The sequence below is a fragment of the Carcharodon carcharias genome, chromosome 3, assembly GCF_017639515.1.
Source record: "Carcharodon carcharias isolate sCarCar2 chromosome 3, sCarCar2.pri, whole genome shotgun sequence".
Lineage (NCBI taxonomy): Eukaryota > Metazoa > Chordata > Chondrichthyes > Lamniformes > Lamnidae > Carcharodon > Carcharodon carcharias.
In genome coordinates this window covers 106,930,194-106,955,749 of record NC_054469.1, presented here as the reverse complement: position 1 = coordinate 106,955,749, position 25,556 = coordinate 106,930,194, and the positions used below count along the sequence as shown (strand labels likewise).

At 42.9% G+C, this 25,556-nt stretch overlaps 1 protein-coding gene across 1 annotated transcript in view; it reads right to left on the bottom strand.

Annotated features, from left to right (window-relative positions):
- gabbr2 (gamma-aminobutyric acid (GABA) B receptor, 2) overlaps nt 1-25,556 on the bottom strand; it is a 969,806-nt gene that overhangs the window by 718,252 nt on the left and 225,998 nt on the right. The gene's annotated exons all lie outside the window — the stretch shown is intronic.

The window sequence follows — 25,556 nt, the reverse complement described above, 5'->3', positions numbered from 1 at the left end:
CTGCCAGGGTAAGTTACTCTTCTCATCAACCTCAACTCATACAGTCACAAATCCATCACACACCCAGAGGGATCTCGCTCACTGCCAGTTCAAGGGACATCACCATTTACTCTCTCACACACACCCTCACCTGCCCTGTAGATTGTGTCCCCATCCCGGTCCATGGCACCACTCACCACCCACACATGCCAGGCAACCTTCTCATCTGGCCTGGCAGGTGCCTTGCTTACACTCTTTCCATCTGTCTTCATGCAGGACAAGCTGGCACACAACAAAGGGGAAAGGTCACAGACTGGTGGAGTAATGCCCAGCATCAAGGCCCTAACAATTTTGAAAATAGAGTCAGTCAGCTGGCTGGTGATTATCTGGGTTGTTCCTGTGCTGACTGTCAGGTCGGCAGTGCTCAATCAAGTGAGGATCCAGCAGTACAGCATCCATCAGACAACCATGCTGTGAGTGAATTCCCCTGTTCCTCAGTCCCCTGCACTGCACTAATTATCTCTCCTTGCTTTTGCAGGCACACCTGGGAAGCAGCCGAGGGGGTCCACAAGCCAGGCCCTTGACTCAAGCCCTAAAAACACCTCAGAAGAAGAATGTGATGACACCCTAATTGAAGACCAGTCACAGCGCTCACCCACATCCTCTGCCAGCGCAAAGACACTAACCTTAGTGAGACCTAGTTCTAGAGTAACCTTGGCGTTACATCACACTGTCTGATCCACAGCAGAAGGCAGCAGGGACTTCCCAGGTTTCTGGCACTCAGAGGACTGATGGAGGCCAGAAATCTGCTGAGTCCGAGTCAGATGAGGAGTCTCTGGACTCGTTCATGTCACAGTTGCTGGAACTGCAAAGGCAAGCTAGGGAACAACAGGAAGGGATGTCTGCTGCACTCCTCAGATTGCAAGGCACGATGGAGGAGCCTTCAGTCTGAAGTGATAGCGCCAGCATGCCAACATACCGGGGTAAACTCTGGTAGGATGGCGGCCGCCATGGGGACCTTGGTTCTGAACATCAGTGATGCGCTGCTGCGCGGGCTGAACTCAATTGCTGATGCCATAGTTGGCCTCCAACAATGTGTATGCGAGAGGGGTGCAGGGCAGCTCGATCTCACTCCAGTAACCTGTCTCCTTAAGGAGTCAGCCAGCGGCCCTTGTGCACCCATAGGGAGAAGGATCAGCACATGCATCCCCCTGGGCCATCCAAGAGAGTGTCCGGCCCATCAATATCCCATCTTCCTGTGACCTCAGCAGCTCCAGCTCCACAGGCAGAGGAGGGTGCTACTGCCACACAGCAGGACCCCGAAAGCAGGCCAGAGGCATCCAGGTCTCGGCCCTCCAAAGGACGCTAGCCAAGGTCATCACTGACAGCGCTTAGCAGTCAGCAGGCTGCCTACACCTCCGCTGTGGATGTCCGGGGAGCACCAAGAGGTAGTGGCAAGGTTAGGAAAGTTAAGGAGAACTAGCTGCACAGCCTGGTTATGGATGTTAATCACTTGTACATAATCACTATCGTCAATAAACTCCCAAGAAAGTCTCCCTGCCTATGGCTCCCTGTTCAGATGAACAGTGTTCATGTCACTCAGATGTGAAACTATTCTGCACAAGATAAAGGCAGGTGTCTCAGTCCAGGGCCTCTTCCCTGTGCTTTATGCAATCTTCAGACCACAGTGATGGTCCGGCCTCACACTCCCTGGACAGTTTACTGATGCCTGCACCTTGGCGGTGCTGATCATTGCTGCCAGAATGTTGTGTGCAGATATCACAGAGTTCCATCATTCTCTCTGTGTGCTCTCAGCACCTTTAAGCGGAGCTGACCCCTATCTCTTCAGCATCTGTGACCAGTGACACTCAGCTCCTGAAGGGGAAGGTGCTGAAGACTGACAAAGGATCTGGTGCATTTAAAGTTTCACGGCTGCGTCTCTATGATATGACCCTGATCACAGAGTGCAAGCGGACTGCCCTCAGCCAAACAGGAGTCGGACGTTCACAGAGGCATCACAGTTCTATGAAGTGTCCTCACTGTGTGTCGTCATCATCCCCCTGGAATCCTGTCACTATTAGAGCCTCCCCCCATTGCACTGCCAGGTTGTGGAGCACACAGCAAATGACGATGATGTGCAACACCCTCTGTGGACTGTATTGCAGTGCTCCACCAGACCTGTCATGGCACCGGAACATCAATTTCAAAATGCCTATTGTTTGCTCCGCCAAAGTCCGGGGTGCAGCATGAGCCTTGTTGTACTGTTGCTCTGCCTCAGTCAGAGGCTGTCACACAGGTGCCATCAGCCACATTTTTGGTGGGTAGCCCTTGTTCCTGAGGAGTCAACCCTGCAACCTCTCTGGACCCTGGGAGATGTGCTAAGGATGCAGGAGTTGTGGACGCTCCCTTGGAATTTTGCACAGACCTGTCGGATGTCTTTGTGGTAGCCGCACAGCACTAAATGTTCAGCGAGTGGAAGCCCTTGTGATTGACGTAGTTAAATTCTTGTTACCATGGAGATCTAAGCATCACGTGAGTGCTGTGTTTATGGCACCCTGCACCAATGGAAAAACTGACATATGTGTAAATCCCAACGTTCTTGCTTCCTGGGTTTCCTGATCCCGGGCGAAATACCAAAGTTTTGTGCCTTCACAAAGATAGTGTCCATGGCGTCCTAGATACACTTGTGGGTGGAGGCTTGCGAGATCCCACACAGGTCACCTGTGGAGACCCGGAAGGAGCCACCGGAGTAAAATTGAGCCCAACAATCACTTTCACGGTCAATACCAATAGAAGCTCTGCATGTCCCCATGGCACCAAATCCTGCAGCAGGTGGCATATTGATCGACCAATTCCATAGACATGCACAGTCTTCTGCAACACTGGTTTTCAGTCATCTGCAGGAATGACAGGCACTGTCTGTAGATCTTGGTTCTAGCGAGGCGCCTATGAGCAACAGCTCACTGTGGATCTTTGGCTGTGTGCGCAGTCGGCCCTGCCACCCCTTCATCTCAAACGAGGTGCTCCACTCTTTGCCAAGCCAGGTGCCTCTGCTGCTCTCTTCTTCTTCACTGATCTCCCTAAACCATGAGGCATACCATTAAATCACCAGGCTCCATGATCCTGAAGCTCTCCTCCTGCAGGATCAAAGAGAGGGATGCATGTGTTTGCATAGGTGTACTAAGAACCTCTCTTGGTCAAGTCTGAAGGCCCCTTCATGCATGCCAGAGAGTGCTAATCACCTCTTGAATGGGCAGTGTGTAGTGAGCTCATTGGCTGTCTGAAACTCCACCCACCTCCACCCTATTCTACTTGACCGACTGGCAGCAGCTTCAGCCACTGAACTGCAGGCTGTGCTCTCAGCTCAGGCACAGACATTCTCCTAACCCACACTGCAAGGCTGCACTGTTAGCTTGAATCATAATGGATACTGGACCAAACCTTAATAAGGACATTGCAAGTGAGCACCCCCACCAGTGATGGTGCCATGGCCAGCTTTTACAAGCGGATTGTACAACCTGTCCATTCGGCCAATTGCTCTGTGGCCCCATAAAATACACATTAATTTGCAGTCTGTGCCCAAGGGGTGAAACCCACACTGGAGCCCTTGCCCCGGCACTGCATTGAAAGGTAGCCAGGAAAAAAAAGGCTTGCCTGTGCCTGCCAAGAATGCACAGCGCCTCTTCCTTGATGTTCTATGGGCAATGTTCACAAGTGCTGCACAAGGTTGTGTACACTCACCTCTGAATTCCCCTCAAAGTTCAGCTCATCAGGTGAACACCTTCTAAAGGCAGTCGTGATGCACTTTGTTCTGAAGTCACACCAACGCGGGTGGTAAATTTGACATGGGATGATTCTGGTGAGCAGGGCTTATGATTAGATGCAAATGTATCAAAATGACGTTCCCGACATGTGGCAGTGGGAAACGTGGCCCATCATTCACTGGTGGAGCAGGCGATCGCAAACTCCTTTCATAACAGCATAAAACCAAATTTTGGCCTTCTCACCATCTTGTCCCCCATCCGCCATGATGCCTGGTGCCAATGGGGCTTGAAAATCCCTGCCATAGACCTGAAGCATCTATTTGTTTGCTTTGTCTTAATAGTGCAATTCAACAAAATCAACCAAAGAGGAAGAGAATAATTGCAAACTAAAATTGCATCCATTGCAAACCAGGTTTCAGTGATCTTTTGTGCTAGAATTTGTGCAAACACAATATGGCAATGCAAGATGGCGGCCAATATCCATCTGCGCATGCGTACTATTCCATGGAGGTACAGAAATCTAACAATGTCGCTGCCAGAGCCTGCAGCCTGGAGCTAAGAGTGGCAGGATTGGGAGGGAAGGATTTGCAGATGGGAAACTAAAATCCTTTCCCTGTGGAATATTTTACTGCAGTCCTGTTGGCGAGTGTTTCTCACCAGATTTTAGTTTCCCATCTGCAAATCCTTCCTTTCCAACCGCCTGTAAAAGGAGTTTCCAAAATCCATTACTGTCATTCGAGGATAGAAATTCACAACAGTTTCTCCTCCTGCTGACAGTGATGACGGCGTCTGCGCCCTGCTGTACACTGCCCCCCCTATCAAGATGGTGGACGTTAATCCAGGCCTGTCATTAGCATGCAACTGCAAGTGCACAATGTTAACAACCAACGCAGCCTTAAAAAACATGGTGCTAAAAGCTGGCCCCACCCACAACCAGCCAGGCCCCAGATTAAATTAATTACCAATGTGAATTTCTGCTAATTGCACTTATTGCAGGCCTTTCAGAAGACTCTTAAAATTCTGTTTCTTTTAGGCACAAGGTCACAAATAGGCAAGGAAGAGAATTTGTTTTTACTTTACTAAGAAACTGACCACTGTGCACTGGTATTATTAGCAAATGGCTCTGTACAATATTTTTTTAATCAATTTTCAGTCATTTCAAATTAAGTTATTCTCAGGTGGTGGACTGGGCACTCTGATTAAAATTACGTATTCTTTTGTGATAAGCACATTTCCTGCTGTATTAATCAAACCACGCCAGGTTTATACCAAGGAATATTTCTAAAATTACATTCTAAAACAGTGCTGGTTCATGACAGGTTTTAAATTCGCAGATAAGAAGAAAATTGAACAAATAAAACACCTCTCATAGTTTATTGTGGGTGCAATTTGAGCCTGAATCACCAAACCAGCACTCAAAGGGCAGAATTTTACAGCAGTGGGATTTTACGTTCCCGTCAAAGCGTATCAAATTTAGAATGGCTCACTGTATTGTACAAACCCATCCCCACTGCAGTAAAGTTCCTACCAAAGTAGAACCACCAGACCAGAGTAAAGCATACATTACCAACAAGATACCGAACTATTGGGTTTAAGTGGTTATAACTCAGAGCTACAAAAGCGCACTGTCAATTTCTTCTGCAGCATTTAATTAACATGAATGTTTAAATTGCATTATTTGTTGTGACTGCTTGGAATAAAATGGTCAATCTAAACTGTCCAATGATTTACTCCAGATCTGCATTATAATGCACCTTTATAATGATGAACACTGCATGAAATAATTTAATATTGCTGGCTGTACCATCATAACCTATAGAAAAATTTGGAAAATCTGAAAAATGAAAGGAACGTCATTTTTGGGGAAAGTGAAGAAAAAATCTTGCATTTATATAGCGCATTTCATGTCATCAGGGTGACTCAAAATTTGTCATGGGCAACATGACACTTTTGAAATACAGGCATTGTCATAATGTAAGTAAACACAGTGGCTAATTTGCGCATGGGGAGGCCCCACAAACAACAATGAGATAAATGATTTTAGTTTATTTTTCGTAGTGTTAATCGGGAAATAAATGTTGGACCAGGACATTGGGAGAACTTGCTACTCTTTCTTTGAACAGTTCTTGGGATCTTTTATAACCAAATGGATAGGTTGCTGGAACTTCATCATTTAAGAGATTGCACCACCAACAAGACAGCAGGCCTTCAGCACTGCACTGGCAGTGGCAGCATAGATTATATTCTCAAATCTCTGAAGTCAAGTTTGAAACCATGATTTTCTAACACAGGTGAGCCAAGACTGACACTCAAATAAATGAAAAGATCTGTCACACTTCAGCGACATTCTGTCAGATGTGCACATTTTTGTTTTATGTTTAAAAAGGTCAATAGAAACTCTAATTGACCTGAAGATCTGGCTAAGGGCAGTTAGCTTCTAACTGACCCAGGAAGGCATGGAATTGGATTTTATAAGCCACCGTCTTTTCTAACCTCGACCAAAAAGTCAGTTGACAGTCTGCCCACCCCACAGCAATATTATGCTAGGAGCAGTCTTATATGTTTGTGGGACTTGCACTGCAACTGGGATGAAGTCCCATTCTAGACAGCTGTCAGTCAACCTGATTGGCTGGCAGCTCTGTAGTCCCAGCAGTGCCAGGATCAAGTGGTGTTCAATGCTGGGACTATAGCTATAGGCAGAGCCCGAGGAAGAAAACTGCTGAGCCCAAACTTAAAGGCAAGTCTAGGATTTTGGATGGGTCTGGCTGGCAGACCCCAACCAGGAGGGTTGGGGACAATTTTTGGGGCCAGGGGCTAGTGAGGGAGGGATAAAAGGGGGGGGGGGTGATCTTAGGGGTGGGTTGCATCCAATGGGCAGATGGAACCTCACTGAAGAGGTACCCATCCACAGCCCGCACAGTGAAAGCCTGCCAAGCTACCACCTTGCCTCTGTCTTTCCCTATGTGCTTAAATTAGCAGCAGAGGCTGAATGAGGCCCTTCAGTGGCTTAATGGAAGGCCACCCGCTTTATCTTACAAGACCCCTACCATCAAATACCTTGGCAGGGTAGGGGTAGGGGGTGCATAAAATCCAGCCCATGGTAATTACACTCGGTGACCTTAAAGGGACACAAACAGAATAGTAGATTACGTATTATATAATATAACATTTGTGTCCTATAGTACTGCAATATCTTATGATTCACTGTAAGTAATGCTACAAGAGATCAGGTAGTGTACACATGTATAATTACACTATTTTGGAGTAATTTTAAGAATGGTGAACGTTTGCTATTGCCATATAGAATAGCATTCATACAAGGTAAAATTATATTGCCAGCTATGACATCTATCATAGTAATTTACCTTCTTGATATCCTTCCAAAAAACCACATAGCATTTCTTAACAGATCTGGCTTTTATTTAGCAAACTGTAAATATGAGCTAACAGTATTGCACCCAGATGATCGGGCAGTACAACATTGTATTCTGAGCTTTAAAAGTAGCTGACCTAAAAGGAGAAGAGTAGATGTTATTATATGACCTGTACTAATGTTTTTAATTAAACTGGCTGCCTCACTTTTGGGACCCCTTTTGAAAACAAATCATTTTTAAAAGAACTGATTTTCACAATTTTGTTTTGCTTTGCTCAGACCACTTCAATAGGCCTCTATGAAAGTAAAGCATTGATAACACCAATAGCAAAATAACATTGGGAAATATTACAAAAAGCCTAAAATGTAAGAGAATGGGTTCAAGCAGAACTCCCTTCTCTGCCACAATGCACTCCCTGCATTGCACTCCTTAGGTCTGATAAAGTTCTGACCAGCGACATTTCACTTAAGCTTTAGGTATAATCAAGCCAATGGTCTATTATATAACTGATGTGCTCCATGTGCCCCAAACTAGTCCCTTGTAGCTGTAAGATAAGGAAATGATTGCAATGTTCAGTATTGGTGTCCCTCCACTGGTTGTGGAGACCAGACATTCACATATCTGGAGAACTTGTAAGATATTTAAATAAGTGGATCCCAATGTATTGTTTCATTTTGGCACTAGCATGCCTATGCTTGTTTTAGTGCAAACCCAGCATCAATGGGTCTGCATTATCAGTCTAATTGCTTAATTTTTTTTAATGTATAGTATAAAATTAAAGGGCATGGCATGGTTAATCACAACTCTTTCTTGCTATTTAACTTTCAAAGAGTCCTATTAGTGAGAAGCTTATGGTATGACAGTTTAGTAGTTTTGTTACTAGACATGTAATCCAGAGCTATAAATTTAATCCCATCATTGCAGCAGGATAATTTAAATTTATGTAGCAGGAGAGGTGAACAGACCCTCGGCATCCCAACTTCCAGTTTCCAACTTCGGAGTGGGGCCAGAGGCTGGACCCCACCCACTGTGGGGCATTTGCTGCGGGACATAAGGTCTTTGCCAGTGGAGGTCTTCAACCTCGGAGGTTGTATTAAAAAAGGCAGTTCACCATCACTTTCTCAAGAGCAAATAGGAATGAACAATAAACATCCCACGAATGAAAAAGAAGTCTTCATTAGCTTACATTTATCAAAATGATTCACAGATATTATCAACTAGGTTTCTATTCAAGTTTGTTAATGATACCAAATTAGGGCTATGGTAAACTGAGGATTCAATGCAGAAGCATTCAAAAGTGCACAGACAAGCATAGATTTGTCAGACGGATGGTAAAATACAGGTCAGTGCAGAGAAATGTAAAGAAATGTATCATGCAAGAAAGTACAATGAAAGGAATTATGACTTAGTAAGATTTTCCTTAGCTTGGAGAAACAGATGATTTGGGGTGAAGATACATCAATCTCTAAAGGTGGGAGTGCAGGTTGAAAAAGCTATAAAAGGCTAAATAATATTCTGGGCTTGTTCTGTGAAACTGTTGAATACAAAAGCAAGGAAGTGATGTTGAGTTACTACATGGCATTGGTTAAACCACATTTAGAACAACTGCATTTAATGTTTACATTTCACCCTTATGGTTAATCTTTGCATTGCTGATAACTGTGGGGGCCAAAAATCCTGTGCCTTTACAACATGAAAATTGAAGAAACTGAGTGGGAGGAAAATTAGAGACGAGCCCAGTCCAATTCTGCCCTGATGAGAAACTGTGATGGGATGGGCATCCCTATCATCCACCTCCCCACCAATGCTGACATAAGAGGAGTTGGGGCTAACAGGATGTGATGAGACATTTTAAATTCCATCACTTCCAAACCAGTTGCTCCAATGAGCAGCCTCGCAGTGCGTGCCAAGACCAAATTCTGATGGAAGCAGTTTTTTGAATGTTTATTTTATGCACAATTAATAGCCATTTTGTGAAGTTTACACTTTCGGCTCTTCTGTGTACTTTTACATCTTAGCCAGCTTTATATGCTCAGGCAAAATTCCACTTTGTGGTACTACTTTACTCACCAAGCTCCCCATCACCTGCTGGATGGGCATCCCAAAGGTGCCAAGATGGTGAGAGTGCCTACCCAAATATGTTAATGTTGCAGACCCTGCAATTTTGGATGAAGTCATTTTGGGGTGGGGAGGAAGTCCAGTCTCTCTGTATTCTGACAACATAGAGATTTCCATGAATTTCAAGGCTACAGCATTTAGTAGTCTTAACTATGTGTATGCAAGTAAAACCTCATTTCCTCCAGGTTCAAGTTAGTCTTATGTGTTGTTGAATATAATATAATACAATAGTATAGTTCTCATGTTGCATATTAATCAACCAATTTACATTGCACTCCATATTCATCTCTTGGTTTTCAGTTCTTCTATGATTATTCAAAGCTGCCAGGTTCTCCCATATGAATTTGTTAGTTCCCAGTTCCATTTTAATAAAGAGCTAACTCAAAAGCGAAAGGGAAATGGTCTTTGTTTCATTATGTATTCACGGTCTAGATGGGGCTTTGGGGCTTGTCTGTTCTCCTAAACTAAGCTGTTCGATACTGTAGTTTGTTAAAAGTCTAAACAATTTGCAGTTACTATATATATATAGGGAACTCAGCATGAGGTTGGGATTTCTCCTCTCTCCACATTTCTGTTACTGATGTTAGATCATCATTACATCAGCATCATATGCTTCTAATGTTAACTCTTTACTCTACACACTTCCACAAGTAAACTTCATCCTCAGATCCTGGTACAAAGAGCTCTTGTCCAGCTCTTAGCCAAAACATTGGGACAGAAGATTACCTTAAGGTAGGACTACCCTGTGTCACTCTTATGAGCCTATAAATATCTAGGATAAAATTAAATTGGCAAATGCCTGAGAACAGGTGGACCTGATGGACTGAATGTTCACTTTAAGGATGGGAAAGAGATGGATATGTTTCCATGTCCTGAACCTGCCTCTGTGGGAAACAGTCACTCATGGGATTTTGACTGGGGAGCCTCCTTAATTGGCATGGAGACAGGTTCCTTAAGGGCAGCATCAGCCTGTCGAAGCTGGAGGGCTAATCAGAGACCGTTCAGCTTCAGGGGAACATCTGATTGCAAAGAGAGGTCAGTGAGAGGGTACTTCAATGAGATGGCATCCTCTCAGCAACTTTTTAAAAAATGCAAGGAAAATATCAAAAATGCAGCCATGTCACCACGATGCCTGGGGTGGATGTGTGGGGTTGGGGGAGGGGTGGGTTCGGTGTGGTAGGGAGTTGTGCAGTCCTTCATCAATTGCAAGTTCTTATATCCACTCTACGTATGATTTATCAAATGTTCCCTCTGTTAAACAAGTTTCTGACATATCAGTTAATGATGAAGATAGATAATCAAGAAATTTCAGTAAACAAAATCCTCAACTTCCATATTTTGGACTAAGATGACAATCTGGAACTGAAGAATTCCTTGAAAGGGCCTTCATACAAAAGCTAGTCTTGTTATGGTCTAAAACAAAATTACCTCAGGTAACTTCCCTCAAAGAATATTGCATGGAAGTTGTTTAGCATTTTTTCTTCCTTTGCCTCCAAGAGTAAGACAGCACAATTGTCAAAAACTCACTGAGTAAAAGATATCAAAACTGTTGTAATATATCCCTTTTATCAAATAAATTATAGCTCAAATCACACTGATGAAAGAAAAGGGAAGACAATAAAAAGCTACACCACACCGCACATCAGCAAATAACAAATCATTTGAGACAGGAAATTTAGAAAAAAAGTGTTTTAAGGCTTTGTAAAAGTAGCATGTTAGACAAAATCCATTGCTGTTAGACAAAGCAGATTTGTTGCAATGGGAACATTGATGATCTGCAATATGAAATTAATTAAGAACATACTTCAAAGTTACAATATCATTGTTCTTCTATTTTTAAGATCTGCATTGAAAATAATGAAGAATTCACTATGACATATGAATAAATCTTTTACAATTAAGGTTTAGAAAATAACTCATAGGTATCCAGGTGGTAACATTCCTCTCTTCCTATACCATCAGCCTAATGGCAGTTATAATGGGCATCCCAACCCACAATTCGTCTCTCTTCAGTAATCAGTCATAGAAAGATCAGAGTCTTCGGCTTAACGATGCAGAATAATTAATCAGCCACGGTCACAAAATAATCTGTCAATGAGCAGTAAGCAACCATTAGTTATTAACAGAGGATGAACTAATTCTCTTGATCTTCCATGGCTTCATGTTGCTGCTTTTCTTCCATGCTCATTGTAAGGTATTGCATTACAATACCTTGCGTAATATTGCAAATCATTTCTTAAATTTCTTTGGCTGATATTTTCAGGAATCAGCCATCCTTCTCCTCAAACAGCTTTGCGTTCTTAGATTGGCCCATAGTGAAAATATTATGCATACTCTTGCTCAAAATGCATATTAAACAGTAGATCTGAATCCTATTTGTGAGACAAAATGGCCATAAAATTCAGAACCACGACAGGAAGCTGTTGCATGTGGTGGCAAAGGGAAACACAAGAAGATAAAATCTTTAGCTATCTATAGTTAGTTTGCTTATGCTGATAAATGACAAACCTGTGGGCAAATTGAGGCTTTGGGCAGAATATTACTGTCGGCGTGTGGGGGTGGCCAGACACATCGACTCGTAAAATGATGTGAGATGATGTCGGGCGTGCGTCTCGATGTCATCATGCGTCAGTTCGATATTGCGTTTGGCGCGGGTATGCGCCGGAGGCGGCTGCGTGCCCTCCAAGCTGTCAACGGTCTAGTAAAGTCATTAAAAAAGCAATTTGCCTCATTAGCAACACTACCTGTCCAACCTTAAGGTTGGTGGGCAGGCGAAGAGCAAAAGTGGCCTTCACGTTTTCCAGGAAACCTCATCTACAGGTGGGATGAGGTTTCCTGAAAGTTTTATAAAATTAATAAATACATTTTGTCAACTTCACAAACATGTCCCAGCTTATGTGATACTGTCACATGAGGGGACATGTTTAAATAATTTTTACTTTATTTTTAAAAACCTTTTATTATCCACTTAATCTTCCTGAGGCATGGAGCTACCTCAGGAGGATTGCTGCACAGGCCCCAACTCTCCCTCCTACCCCTGCCCGCACAGCTAGTGCTGAGCGCTACCGGCCGCGCGTTACGCTGGGCAGGCCTTAATTGGCCCACCTGAGTAAAATGGTTGTGCGCAGCCAATCGCAGGCAGTAATCGGCTCTGTGCCCACCCCCTCCCGCTCCCACCCAGCCCGCCCGCCATAGGTAAGGTTCTACCCCTTGTTCAGCATCTCTGCATGATGGCATGCTCAAGATTAAGGATTCACTAAATCAGGGATTAGGGTCCAAACATCTGTATCAGGATTTTGTTTTTTATACCTTGCTTTAAAAACATAATTACTTTTCCATTTAGTTTTCTCCTATTGTACGCCGTTTCACTATATGGACTTGAACAAAATTATATATAACAGTGCTGAAAGTGGCCGGTAGACCCATCGAGTCCATGGTGGCTCATCTTTGAGGAATTCCGTCAGTCCCATTCCTCCACTCTATCTCTGTAGCCCTGCAAGTTTATTTCTGTCAAATGCCCATCTAACTTCCTTTTGAAATCATTGATTGTCCTGGTTTTTACCACCCTTGTAGGCAGCAAGTTGCAGGTCATTAGCACATTCTGGATTGGATTTTACGCTTCTTAGCTAGTGGGTTCCTAGGGGAGGGGGTGGGGGGGGGGGTGGGGGGGGGGGGGGGGTGGTGGGGTTGCGGGTATATTAAATCCAATAGGTGGCCTTCCCATTACCTACTTGCCTGCTCCTGACCTATCTGAAATTATGAAATTTTGAATGGTGTCAGGCAGCCTGCCCACCCTTGAGCCTATTAAAATCCTTGAGTTGCAAATTAGTGGCCATGTAAAGGCCTCATCCCATCGCCGTCAGTATTTTACCCATAGTTTTAGCTGTACGGGCTGGTGTCGACCAAAGGGGTGGGGATGGGGGTGGGGTGAGGAAATCTCCTTTGTGGATCCCCTAGGCCCATCAGAGGCAATACCCCCTCCCAAACAGGTAATTCCCCCTTTAACCTTCCTGCCTTTGGCTTCATAAACCTGGACCATCCAGCTCCTCATTGAGAACCCTAGCCCCGGATTTATTGGGCTCCTTGATGTCATTGCACTGTTTGTAGTCCCACCTGTGATCACTGCTCCAGCTGGGACAACAAAGCTGCCTGCCAGTTGGATCAGCAGTAGCTCTCGAAGGTGAGACTTCCTTCAGAGAGAACGGGGTGGAAGTCTCACCTCAAAGGGATCAACGTTGGTCACAGAGTTTAATTGTTGTAGGGCAGCTATTGGTGTTTTGGGCAGGCTCCCCCTTCCTGACCTTTTAGCTGGTGGAGGTGGGGGCTGCAACACCAAGTAAAATCCAGACCACTGTGTAAAGAGTTCTTCCTCAAATTCTGCTCCCCCTAAAAGCATTTTCTGCTCAAAACCATTCATTTTTTACATTCAGTCTGAGGGAGGAAAGAATGGTTCTAAGAGTAGTATTCTAAACTTAATTAAGGGCAATTATGAGGGCATGAAAGCAAAGCTTGCCAAAGTAAACAGGCAAATTAGGTTAAGGGATAGGTCAATAGAGATTCAGTGGCAGACATATAAAGGGATATTTCAGAATACACAGAATAGATACATTCCAATGAGAAAGAAAAACTCCAAGGGGAGGACCCACCATCTGTGGTTAACTAAACAAGTTAAAGATAGTATCAAACTTAAAGAAAAAACATATAATTATGCAAAGATGGGTGGCAGATCAGAAGACTGGACAGCATGTATAAAAAAAGTGAAGAATGACTAAAAGCTTAATAAGGAGGGAAAAATTAGAGTATGACAAAAATAGTCATTTGGTAGTACAGAACTTGAGTATTGCTGAAAAAGGAAACATTTTTCATTTAAGCTTTTAATCTTGCACTCATTAGGACAATTTGCAAATAAAACCAATGTCAGAGGAAACAGCATATTTATACTGTTTGAGAAGAGAGCCCTAATTGGTTGTCAAGTGCACTCTGATTGGTAGAGGCATTGCTATCAAGGATGTACCAGTGGATGGTGACTGACAGTTAACTGCCAAGCATTATTTGAAATTTAAATGAGGCAGCTTTGCTTTACTCTAATTGGTCAAGACATTGCTCTGGAGAATAAACCATTGAACGGCTGTGACATTTTTTATTTGCTCATGGTATGTGCTGGACCAGCATTTATTGCCAGACCCTAACTGCCCTCGAGAAGGTGGTGAGGAGCTGTCTTTTTGAACCGCTGCAGTCCATATGGTATAGGTACAGCCACAGTGCTGTTAGGAAGGGAGTTCTAGGATTTTGGCCCAGTGACAGTGAAGGAATGATGATATAGTTCCAAGTCAGGATGGCAAATGTCTGGAGGGGAACTTCCAGGTGGTAGTGTTCCCATTATGCCTGTTTAGCAGAAATAACAGGGTCCTGTGTATTAATATATGTAGCTTCCAGTATACTGAAATGTGCCACATTGTGAGCCCAACTGGCAATCTTAAATTGGTTGTCAGCGTAATTCTTAGCACACTGAGGACTATTTAGCAAATGTTATCCAATTGCAGAATTACATCCAATGTTGGACAGTGTGTTTTGAGTTTTGCAAGCCAGGTTGGTTGCGTACGGTCTGTACCTTGACCATTGTGAAAAGTGGAAGGCTCATCTGACATTGCCAGCCTATTCACCAAAGTTCCAAGTAAGGAAGCCATAGATACTTGCACTGTCGCACCATATCATGGTGATCTAGACCCTCCATCATTGCGTGAATCAGTATTCATTGAGCTTATGAACTTGGCTACTTGCACAATTGAGTTCAGCTTTAATGACAGCATGTATGCCCAAATAGATGGTATTGCCATGGGATCCACTTGAGGCCCAGCTCTCGCAAACATCTTTGTTGGGTTCCATGGGAAGCGTGTCTTTGATGGAATGACACCCAACATCCTACCCCTTGCATTTTTCAAAATATGTGGATGATACGTTTGCTATATTTAAATCTGCAGCTGCATGTAATAATTTCCTTGCATGTCTTAATGGGCTCCATCCTGCGCTCAAATTAACCTTTGAAATGGAACAGTCAAATGAACTCCCTTTCCTTGACATACTAGTTAAGAAATCTGCCAGGGGGTTTTCTAACACAAAATATTGCAAGCTGACCTTCACTGGTCAATATATGCATTGGGACTCCTATATTTCCAAACACTATAAGACTGACCTTATCAGCAACCTCATAAATAGGGCATGAGCGATTTGCTCACCATGAAAGCTTGATGCTGAAATAGGGTGCATGAAACCAATCCTGCATGACAAACCTCCCTGTCGCTTGCCATTTTAACACCCCACCCTGTTCTCTTGCCCACATGTCTGTCCTTGGCTTGCTTCATTGTTCCAGTGAAGCCCAACGCAAACTGGAGGAACAGCACTTCATCTTCCAACTAGGCACTTTACAGTCTTCCGGACTGAATATTGAATTCAACAACTTTAGGTCCTGAACTCTCTCCTCCATCCCAACCCCCTTTCTGTTTCTTCCCCCTTCCTTTTGTTTTTTCCAATAATTTATATAGATTTTTCTTTTCCCACCTATTTCCATTATTTTTAAATCTTTAAGCCCCCCCCCCCCCCCCCAGCCCCACTAGAGCTATACCTTGAGTGCCCTACCATCCATTCTTAATTAGCACATTCGTTTAGATAATATCACCAACTTCAACACCTCTGTGTTCTTTTGTTCTTTTGTCTGTGACATCTTTTGATTATCTGCTCCTATCACTGCTTGCTTGTCCCTACAACCACACCCCCCCCTCCACTTCACTCCCCCCACCCCCGCCCACCTTAAACCAGCTTATATTTCACCCCTCTCCTTGGATTCACCTAGTTCTGTGGAAGGGTCATGAGGACTCGAAACGTCAACTCTTTTCTTCTCCGCCGATGCTGCCAGACCTGCTGAGTTTTTCCAGGTAATTCTGTTCCTGCATGATACTGGCTACTCTGATCAGGTCATTTTGCGCTGTGTATTGCGCCAACTCATGAACAGGCCTAAAGCCATCACTTTCAGCCCTGAAAAGTGCCCAGTCTACCTCAGATTACCCTGGAAGGGCAAGGTATCTCCAAAATTTGAGCAACAGCTAAAGCCAGCTGTTTCACACTGCTACTATGCAGTAGAAATATAAGTGGTATTTGCCACTATCAGGATGCTGCTATCAAACCAAAAAGACATTCTGCCTATCATACAAATGAGTAATGTGGTATATAAATTTCAGTGCCAGTGTGATGCTAGGTATGTAGGCTGTACGTCCCAAAGACTGGTGGGTCGTATTGAACAGCATGTCCCTTCCGTTGTTCTCCATGGGCAAGGTACAAACCATGCCCAACCAGCCCAAGCTTATAAAACTCAAAACACAGTGTCCAACATTAGATGTGGTTCCACAATTGGACAACATTTGGTAAATAATCCCCAGTGTGCAAAGAATTAAACACAGACAACCAATTTAAGGTTGTCAGTCAGGCTTGCAGTGTGGAGCATTTGCATGTACTGGAAGCTACATATATTAATACACAGAGCCCTGTTCTTTGCAGACAGGAAGATCATGTACACATGTTATGCCTGTTTCAGCTCAACAAAATATGTGACAGCCATTCACTGGTCCATTCTCCAGGGCAATGTCTTGACCAAAACAAGCTACCTGGTTTTAATTTCAAACAATGCTTGGCAGGTAACTGTCAATCACCATCCACTGGTGCATTCTCTATGCCAATCAATTAGCACTCTCTTCTCACACAATATAAATATGTTGTTTCCCCTGACATTAGTATTTTCTTGCAAATAGTCCTGATGATTGCAAGACCACAAACTTCGACAAAAAATCTCTTTCTTCAGCAATAGTCAAGTATGAGAGAAAATTAGGTAGAGAAATAAAGTCAGACAGTAAGAGTTTCTATAGATGGTTAAAAAAGAAAGAGTTAACAGAGTGAGCATTGGTCCTATAGAAAGTGAGTCTGGGCAATTAATATTAGAAAATGAGGCGATGGCAGATGAATTTAACTGGTTTTGTATCGGTTTTCACTGTAGAGGTTAGTAACATCCCAGAAATAGCTGTAATCAGAAATTGGAAGGGAGGGAAGGACTCAACAAAATTACAATCACCAGGGAAGTAGTACTGAGAAAATTGTTGGAGATGCAGGTTGACAAGTCCCTGGGCCCCGATGGACTTCATCCTAGGGTCTTAAAAGAAGCGACAAGTGAGTTAGTGATGCATTGGTCATAATTTTCCAAAATCCCTAGATTCGAGGAAGGTTCCATTAGATGGACAAATAGTGTCTGTAACTCCTTTATTCAAAAAGGGAGTGAGACAAAAAGTAGGAAACCACCGGCAAGTTAGCTTAACATCTGTCATAGGGAAAAAGTTATAAGCCATTATTAAAGATACTATAGCAGGGCACTTAGAAATAGTCAAGGTAATCAGGCAGAGTCAACATAGTTTTGAGGAAGGGAAATCATGTTTAACCAACTTACTGGAGTTCTTTGAAGAAATAACGTGTTGTGGCTAAAGGGAACCAGTGAATGCACTGTACTTAGATTTCAAGATAGCATTTGACAAGGTGCCACATCAAAGGTTACTGTGGAAAATAAAAGTTCCTGGTGTAGAGGTTAAGATATTACCATGGTTAGAAGATTGGCTAACTAACTAAGTCGGAAAGTAAATTGTGAAGAGGACAAAAGGAGGCTACAAAGATATATAGATAGATCAAGTGAGTGGGAAAAGATCTGGCAAATGGAGTATGATGTGGAAAAATGTGAAATTATCCATTTTGGCAGGAAGAATAAAAAAAAACATATTATTTAAATGGTGAGAGGTTGCAGAGCTCTGAGATGCAGAGGGATATGGGTGTCCGAGTTCATGAAATTCAAAAGGCCAGCATGCAGGTGTAGCATGTAATTAGGGAAGCTAATGTAATGTTATAATTTATTGCAATGCGAATTGAATATATAAGTCGGGAAGTTATGCTTCAGTTATACAGGGCATTGGTGTGACCATATTTGAAGTACCATGTACAGTATTGGTCTCCTTATTTAAAAAAGGATGTAAATGCATTGGAAGCAGATCAGAGAAGATTTCCTAGACTAATACCTGGAATGGATAGGATGTCTTATGAGGAAAATTGGACAGGGTAGGCTTATATCAGCTGGAGTTTCAACAAGTAAGACGCAACTTGATTGAATCATATAAGATCCGGAGGGGTCTTGACAGGGTGGATGTGGAAAGGATATTTCTTCTTGTAGAAGAATCTAGAACTAGAATTTAAAAATAAGGGGTAGCTCATTTAAGACAGAGATGAGGAGAATCTTTTCCTCTCAGAGTGTAGTGGGCCTTTGGAACTCTCTTCCTCAAAAGGCAGAGGAAGCAGAGCCTTTGAATATTTTTAAAGAAGAGCTAGATAGTTTCTAGATAATCAAGGGGGTGAAACATTATCGGGGTAGGCGGGAATGTGGAATTGAGGTTACAATCCGTTCTATCATAACCTTTTTGAATGGTGGAGCAGGCTCGAGGGGCTGAGTGGCCTACTCCTGCTCCTAATGCATGGGGAAGAATTTTCTCCCCTTTGGGGGGGGGGTTGGGTGGGAGCAGGCACAGGTGGTTGCGTAGCCGCTCACTGCCCGCAATCGGTGGGCGCTGCCATTTAATGTGGGCGGGCCAATAAAGCATGCCTGGAAGCACTGAGCACTACCTGTGCGGGTGGCTGGGGAGGGGGGGGTTTGCCTGAGTCAGGGAGGCACAGAGCTGCCTCAGGGAGATTAGTTTAAGTTCTGAAAATTTTAATGAAGAAAAGAAAATTAAGACGTCCCCTCATCTGACAGTGTCACGTGAGCTGAGACATGTCTATGGATGTTATTGAAAATGTTTATAAAGCTTTAAATTCCTTCATGAAACCTCATCCCACCTGTGGATGAGGTTCCATGATAAATGTGAAGGCTGCCTGGGCTCTTCACCTGCCCACCAACCTTAAGGTTGGAAGAGCAGCTCAGTTCACTGTTTTAATGGATATTTAAATGGTCTTAATAGGTCTTTGACAGTTCGGCGGGCGCGCAGCTGACTTGGGTGCGGGCCTGCCAAACTGAAAATCTGAATGACGCGTGGTGACGTCAGGATGCACACCCGACATCACCGCGGTGTCGGTGAGCGGGCCCCTCCTTCGCTCGCCGACCCGAAAAACTTGGCCCGTATGTTCGTATGTATGTAACCTTAAATCTAAGTCCCCTGGTCCTTGAACCATCAACTAATGGAACAGCTTTTCCTTATCTATCTTATCCAAACCTGTCATGGTCTTGCACACCTCTATAGGTCTCCACTCCAGCTCCTTTGCTGCAAGGAGAACAACCCAACTTCTTCAACCTAACCTTGTAGCTAAAATCCCTGATCCCTGGAACCTTTCTGGTAAATTTCCTCTGCACCCTCTCAAAGACCTTTACATCTTCCTTAAAGTGTATGACCAGAATTGGTTGCAATACAGTTGTGGTCTAATCAGAACTTTATAACGGCTCAGCATAACTTCCCTGCTTTTGCACTCAATACCTCTATTTGTGAAGCCCAAGTTCCCATGCTAACTGCTCTCAGTACATCCTGCTACCTTCAAAGATCAATGCACATGCATCCCCAGGTCCACCTCTTCCTGTACACTCTTTAGAACTATGTCATTAAATCTTTATGGCTTCTCCCTATGCATCACTTCATACCTTTCTACTAAGTTCCATCTGCCACTTATCTGCACATTTTGCTGGTCTATCTACATCCTCTAGCTGTAAATTGGTATCACATTCACTGTTTTACATGCTTCCAAGTTTGATATTATTGGCAAATTTTGAAATTTTACTCGATATTCTAATATCCAAGCCATTTGTATTGTTACAAGCAGGGGATAGATGGTAAGATGATACTGTTCACTTGCCTAGAGGAGTGCAGCTCCAAAAGCACTCAAGGAGCTCAATACCATACAGGACAAAGCAGCCCGCTTGAATGGCACCCCATCCACCACATTCTACATTCACTCCCTCTATCACCAATGCACAGTGGCAGCAGTGTGTACCATCTACAAGATGCACTGCAGCAGCTCTTTCGAAAGTACCTTCCAAATCCACCAAGAAGGACAATGGCAGCAGATGCATGGGAACACCGCCACCTGCAAGTTCCACTCCAAGCCACACAACGTGTTAACCTGGAACTATATCGTCGCTCCTTTTCTTTGCTGGGTCAAAATCCTGGAACTCCCTCCCTAACAGAACTGTGGGTGTACCTACAACACATGGACTGCAGCCATTTAAGAAGACAGCTCACCACCTCCTTCTCAAGCGCAGCTAGGGATGGGCAATAAATGTTGGCCTAGCCAGCGACACCCACATCCCATGAACAAAAAAAAGTTACCCTTTTTTCCACCATTTGGCTGACCACAACAAGTTGTGTTTTAAAGTAGTGTTTTAACACTTAAGAAGTCAAGAATAGACACAAGGCAGGTTTTGTCATAAGTTAAAAACAAGAAGACTAAATGTTTATTTCTCAACACTTGTATGTAATCACAGCAGCATCCACTCAAAAACACGCACAAGACATACACACCCAAGAAGAGGTGTTTACAACAGTGGTAGTATGCACTTAGATTTTTAAAACAAGGCAAAAAAAAAAATCACTGTTACTCTTGATTGTTTCGAGATGGAAACTGAGAACATTGCAGGCCTGATGATTCTTTTTTGTTTCACTTAGGAAAAGAAGGTTGGAAGTTTCTGGTGACAAACATGTAGTGCTTACTATTTGCAACAGCAGGTTTCTGGCTTCACTCTGGTCAAGAACCAGTCAAGCCCGATAGTGAAGATTTGGCTTGGTTCTTCAAATTGGTAGGTAAAAGGATTTTACTTTTCTGCCCGTTAGTGGATTCTAGGCAGAGTTCTTCCTTTGCTGGGGTGGGACTCTTCCTTCTGTGGTCTCCCTCCCAGGCCGACTGACATCAGGTTGCTCTCAAAAATGTTTTACTAAATGTTTTTTATCACAAGCTGGTTTCTGTCAGATGACGAAAGTATTAGTGTTCCTATTGTGCACACAAATGGTCCTTGACAATATGAGCATTAACACACTGGGATTTGAATCTTGGCCATTTGCATCTCCTTATGCAGGAATGGTATTTTCACACAGCCATTCTGTGGAATTTTCATTCTACAACCAAGTCTCTGGTGTCATTGGGCATCAGTTTCTGTAGGTATTTGGACAATAGCAGCTGTTAAGTCCACAGGAGAGATTTTATTGCATTTTGAATGCTTTCTCAATGGTATGTTCCAAAAAGTTCATTTACGTTTTAATGTACTGACTAGACAAAGAGGCTAGCTTCCAGCCTTGGGCAGTGTTATGTACATTTGGCAGAGGGAGGGAGGTCACCTGACCCCCTTGACTCCATCTTGTTATAACACAGATGGTCCACTCTCCATGCTGTTTTAAAGAGTAATGTTCATTTTTCATATATCTGTGGATACACCTACAGTGACAATATGCACCAGAAAAGCAGTGGTCCTTACATTGATCCTTGGGGAGCACAACTTCTCCAGTCTGAAAAACAACCATTTATAACTCCTTATTTTCTGTCCTTAAGCAAATTTTTATCCAAGCTGTCATTGACCCTCCTATTCCATGAACCTCAGTTTTGTTAACCAGCCTGTAATGCGGCACATTATGAAACTATTTCTTAAAATCCATTTGGACAACATCAACTTAATTTCCTTCATCGACCTTCTCTACTACTTCATCAAAAATTCATTTAGATTAGTCAAACATGACTTGTCCTTTACAAATCTATGCTGGCTATTCTTAATTAACTCAAACCTCTAAAATGCCTGTTAATTTTTTCTCCCTGGTGATCATATCAAACATTTAAGTTAATGCAACAATTTAACAAAATACTAGGAAATGCTTGAAAGTGGCATATAATTGACTTAGCCATTAGTTTCCCCAACTAAAGGACATGATGCCTTAAGTCCATAACTTGTTATGCTAGGAATTGTTAGCAATTGGATTTGAAATTTTGCTTAGTTCATGAATTCTATGCAAATTGGAAAATATGGAAGTAGGCTTTGTGCAATAATTTTCAACACTCAGAAATTTTTTGTGCTGGGAACAGCCATGTATTCATCCAAAGAAGGCTGTTTCAAGGGAAAGACGCATGCCCAGAAGCGGTGAGCACTCCCTGTGGTTGCCTGAGTCACAGAGGTTAAATTAAAATAGTTTAACAAAGTGCTGAAAAGCTTTTTATGACATGTGCCCTTGTGTGAAATTGTCACATGAGCTGGAACATGTGCATTAATGTTAATAAAAAAATTTTCTGAAAATTTTAAATCATTCATGAAGCCTTATCCTGTCCGTAGATGAGGTTCCATGAAAAATACGAAGGCCGCCTGAGCTCTTCGCCTGCCCGCCAACCTTAAGGTTGGACAGGCAGCTCAGCTGATTGCTGTAATTGCTTTTTAACAGGCCTTTAAGCACGCCCGCCGAACTGAAAATCTAAATGAGGTGCGGTGACGTCAGGACGCACGCCCGACATCACCCTGAGTCATTTTACGCTTCGGCAAGTGGGCCCCACCAGTGCTCACATAGCCAAAGATTCTGCCCAAGGAGTAAGGTCCCAGCTGGCCACTAGAGGTCACCCTTAAAATTCTCAAGTGAACTTTGCTATAGTTTCTTACTGTCAGTGACATTAAAAGGGGTTTTGTGCATTGTATGAGTGGATGTCAGATAACATCTGTTAATCTTATTTGAGGTGAAATAACCTATTTCTGCTTCGTGTCCAATTGGTTTGATCTCCTATGTAATATTCATTTATGTTTTCTGCTACCGTACAATACTAAGGCTTACAAACTGGAGCTATGCACCACTGTAATCTTCAGAACAAATACAAATTTTTTTTTTGAGTTTGCTCAACAGGAAGTTTTATAACCTTTCATAAGCAAAGAATCAGAGCAAGGATAGTCAGACCATCTGCTGTCTCTATATTATGAGGCCAAAATCTGACAGAGTTAAGATAACTACACTGGATCAAAAGTATTTGCTGTACATGTTTAAATCTGGAAATTAAATATGAGCAGTGATATTGTTCAGCAATATCACATTGACCAAACCAATCCATCCTGTTTATTGTACACAGCATTTTTTTTTAGCTAAATCCACTTAACTGACCTATAATTCCAGAACAGCAGGTAAGATGATCTTGCACAGGAGTCCCCAAAGGATCTTTGTAAGGGGCAAAGTCTCCATCCATCATTCGCATGGGCTCATGGCACTGAGAGTTTCCACACTTTCCAGTCCTCTATGGGACTGACATACTATCCTGGCTTTTTTTTTACTTCATCTCTGACAAGGTTGGTATTTATTATGTATCTTTAGTTACCCTTCAGAATGTGGTGGCGGGTTTTCTTCTTGAACCACTGTAATCTATATGGTGAAGCTGCTGCTACAACAATATTAGGTAGGGAATGCTAGGATTTTGACCTTGCAACAATGAGGAAGTAGAGATATATATCCAAGTCAGGTTGGTGCGTGACTTATGAACAAACAAAGAACTTCAATGGGAACTTGGGGTGATGGTGTTCCCATGTACCTGCTGCTTTGGTGCTGGATGTCCTGGTTTTGTGATGAAAGCCTTGGCAAGTTGTTACAATGCATCTGTAGATAGCAAATGCTAGAGCCACATTATACTAATTGTGGGGGTAGTGGATGTTTAAACCAGCGTATAAGATTGTGATCAAGTGGATTGCTTTGGCCTAGATAGCATTGAGCAACTTGAGTATTGTAGGTGCACTCATCTTGACAAATGGAGGTTACTCCCATTACACTCCCAATTTGTGTTGTGTGGTTGGTGGAGATGCTTTGGGGAGGAGCGAAACGTTATGGGATGAGCCAATCACCAAAGTGCACCACAGTTACTACACTATTTATTCAGTTGTTCCAAATCAGTTTTTGTTAATAGTGACCCACAGGATGTTGATGGTGGGGGTTCAGTGATGGTTATGAAATTTAATGCCAATGGGAGATGGTTGACTTCTCTTGCTGGAAAGAGTCAATGTCTGGCAAGAATGTTACTTATCGCCCAACAGCCTGGATGTTGTCAAGTTCTTGATACATGTGCACAAGAAAGTGGCCCTCACCTTGGGATCTAGGTAACATCATGGCTTAGCTCCCTAAAATTTGCTCTAAGCACTAATAAACATCCTTAGCAGGCCTGTTACAGTACGGCTGCTAGGAAATGGGTTTTTGCGAGGAGAGCAGTGGGGGAGGTTGCAGGGAGGGATGGAGGAAGACATAGCAAGCTGCACTGCACTTTCAACCTGTGGGGCAAGGTAAGCACCCAAGTTACACATCTATTGGTGCAGACACAGATCTCCGTGAAAGGGTAGCAATCCTAAACCATATTAACTTCTTGATGTACATTGAAACATATGGAAAATTATGACTCTTAGTATTTTCAAATTAGATTTAAAACCATCCAGAAGTAATTTTAAAATGACACAGAGATAATGGGATTGATCCAGGCTTTCAACCCTACAAAATAGATCTTTTTTGCTGCAAAGCACAGCCTCTTATCAGAAATGAAAACCTGCTGTTAATGATGGATTATTGACTACTTTTGAAGAAATTATGGTTGAATTTAATGGTCATGTTTCAGGGTGCTTGATTATCCCTTAAATCTTTACACTTCTTTAATTTATAGAACCATTGCCTTGTGAGAAATTACTTTGATGACAGAGTTATAATGTAAATGAAGTGAAGCCACTGACATCTACCCTAAAAAGTGGTCTACAAGGGCAATTTGGAGACAAAAGGGCCCTTGGTGACAAAGTTGCCCCAGGAGGAGGAGCTTTGCTGTATATTCTGGCTGCCAGGCAGCCGGTAAGCTCAGCACATTGCATTTTTAAATTAACATTTCTGTGTTTTTCCCCAGCTATTGGTAAAGTTCTGGCTGCCAGAAAGTAAAAACTTCCAAACAACTGGTCATGCAGAGGCTTGCCCATGTCAAGCTGTTCATCAATTGGTCCAGTACTTTAGAACTGGTGTTTAAATGATTTAAGAAAATCTTACCACACCATCAGCCTTGAACTGAGACCATCCATCATACTATTTACCATATTAGTATATTAGTCACAAAAAGCTAATACTTTTCAATATTGTAATGATAAATGGCAATAATTTAATAAAGTGCAAACACCTCTTATCAGGAAGATCTTCCGTTAGAAAGCTTGTACTGCATCATCCATAAATAACTTCTGAATGCCAATGTCAACAGTGAGACAACAATTCTGCATGGCGTTCAAATTTAG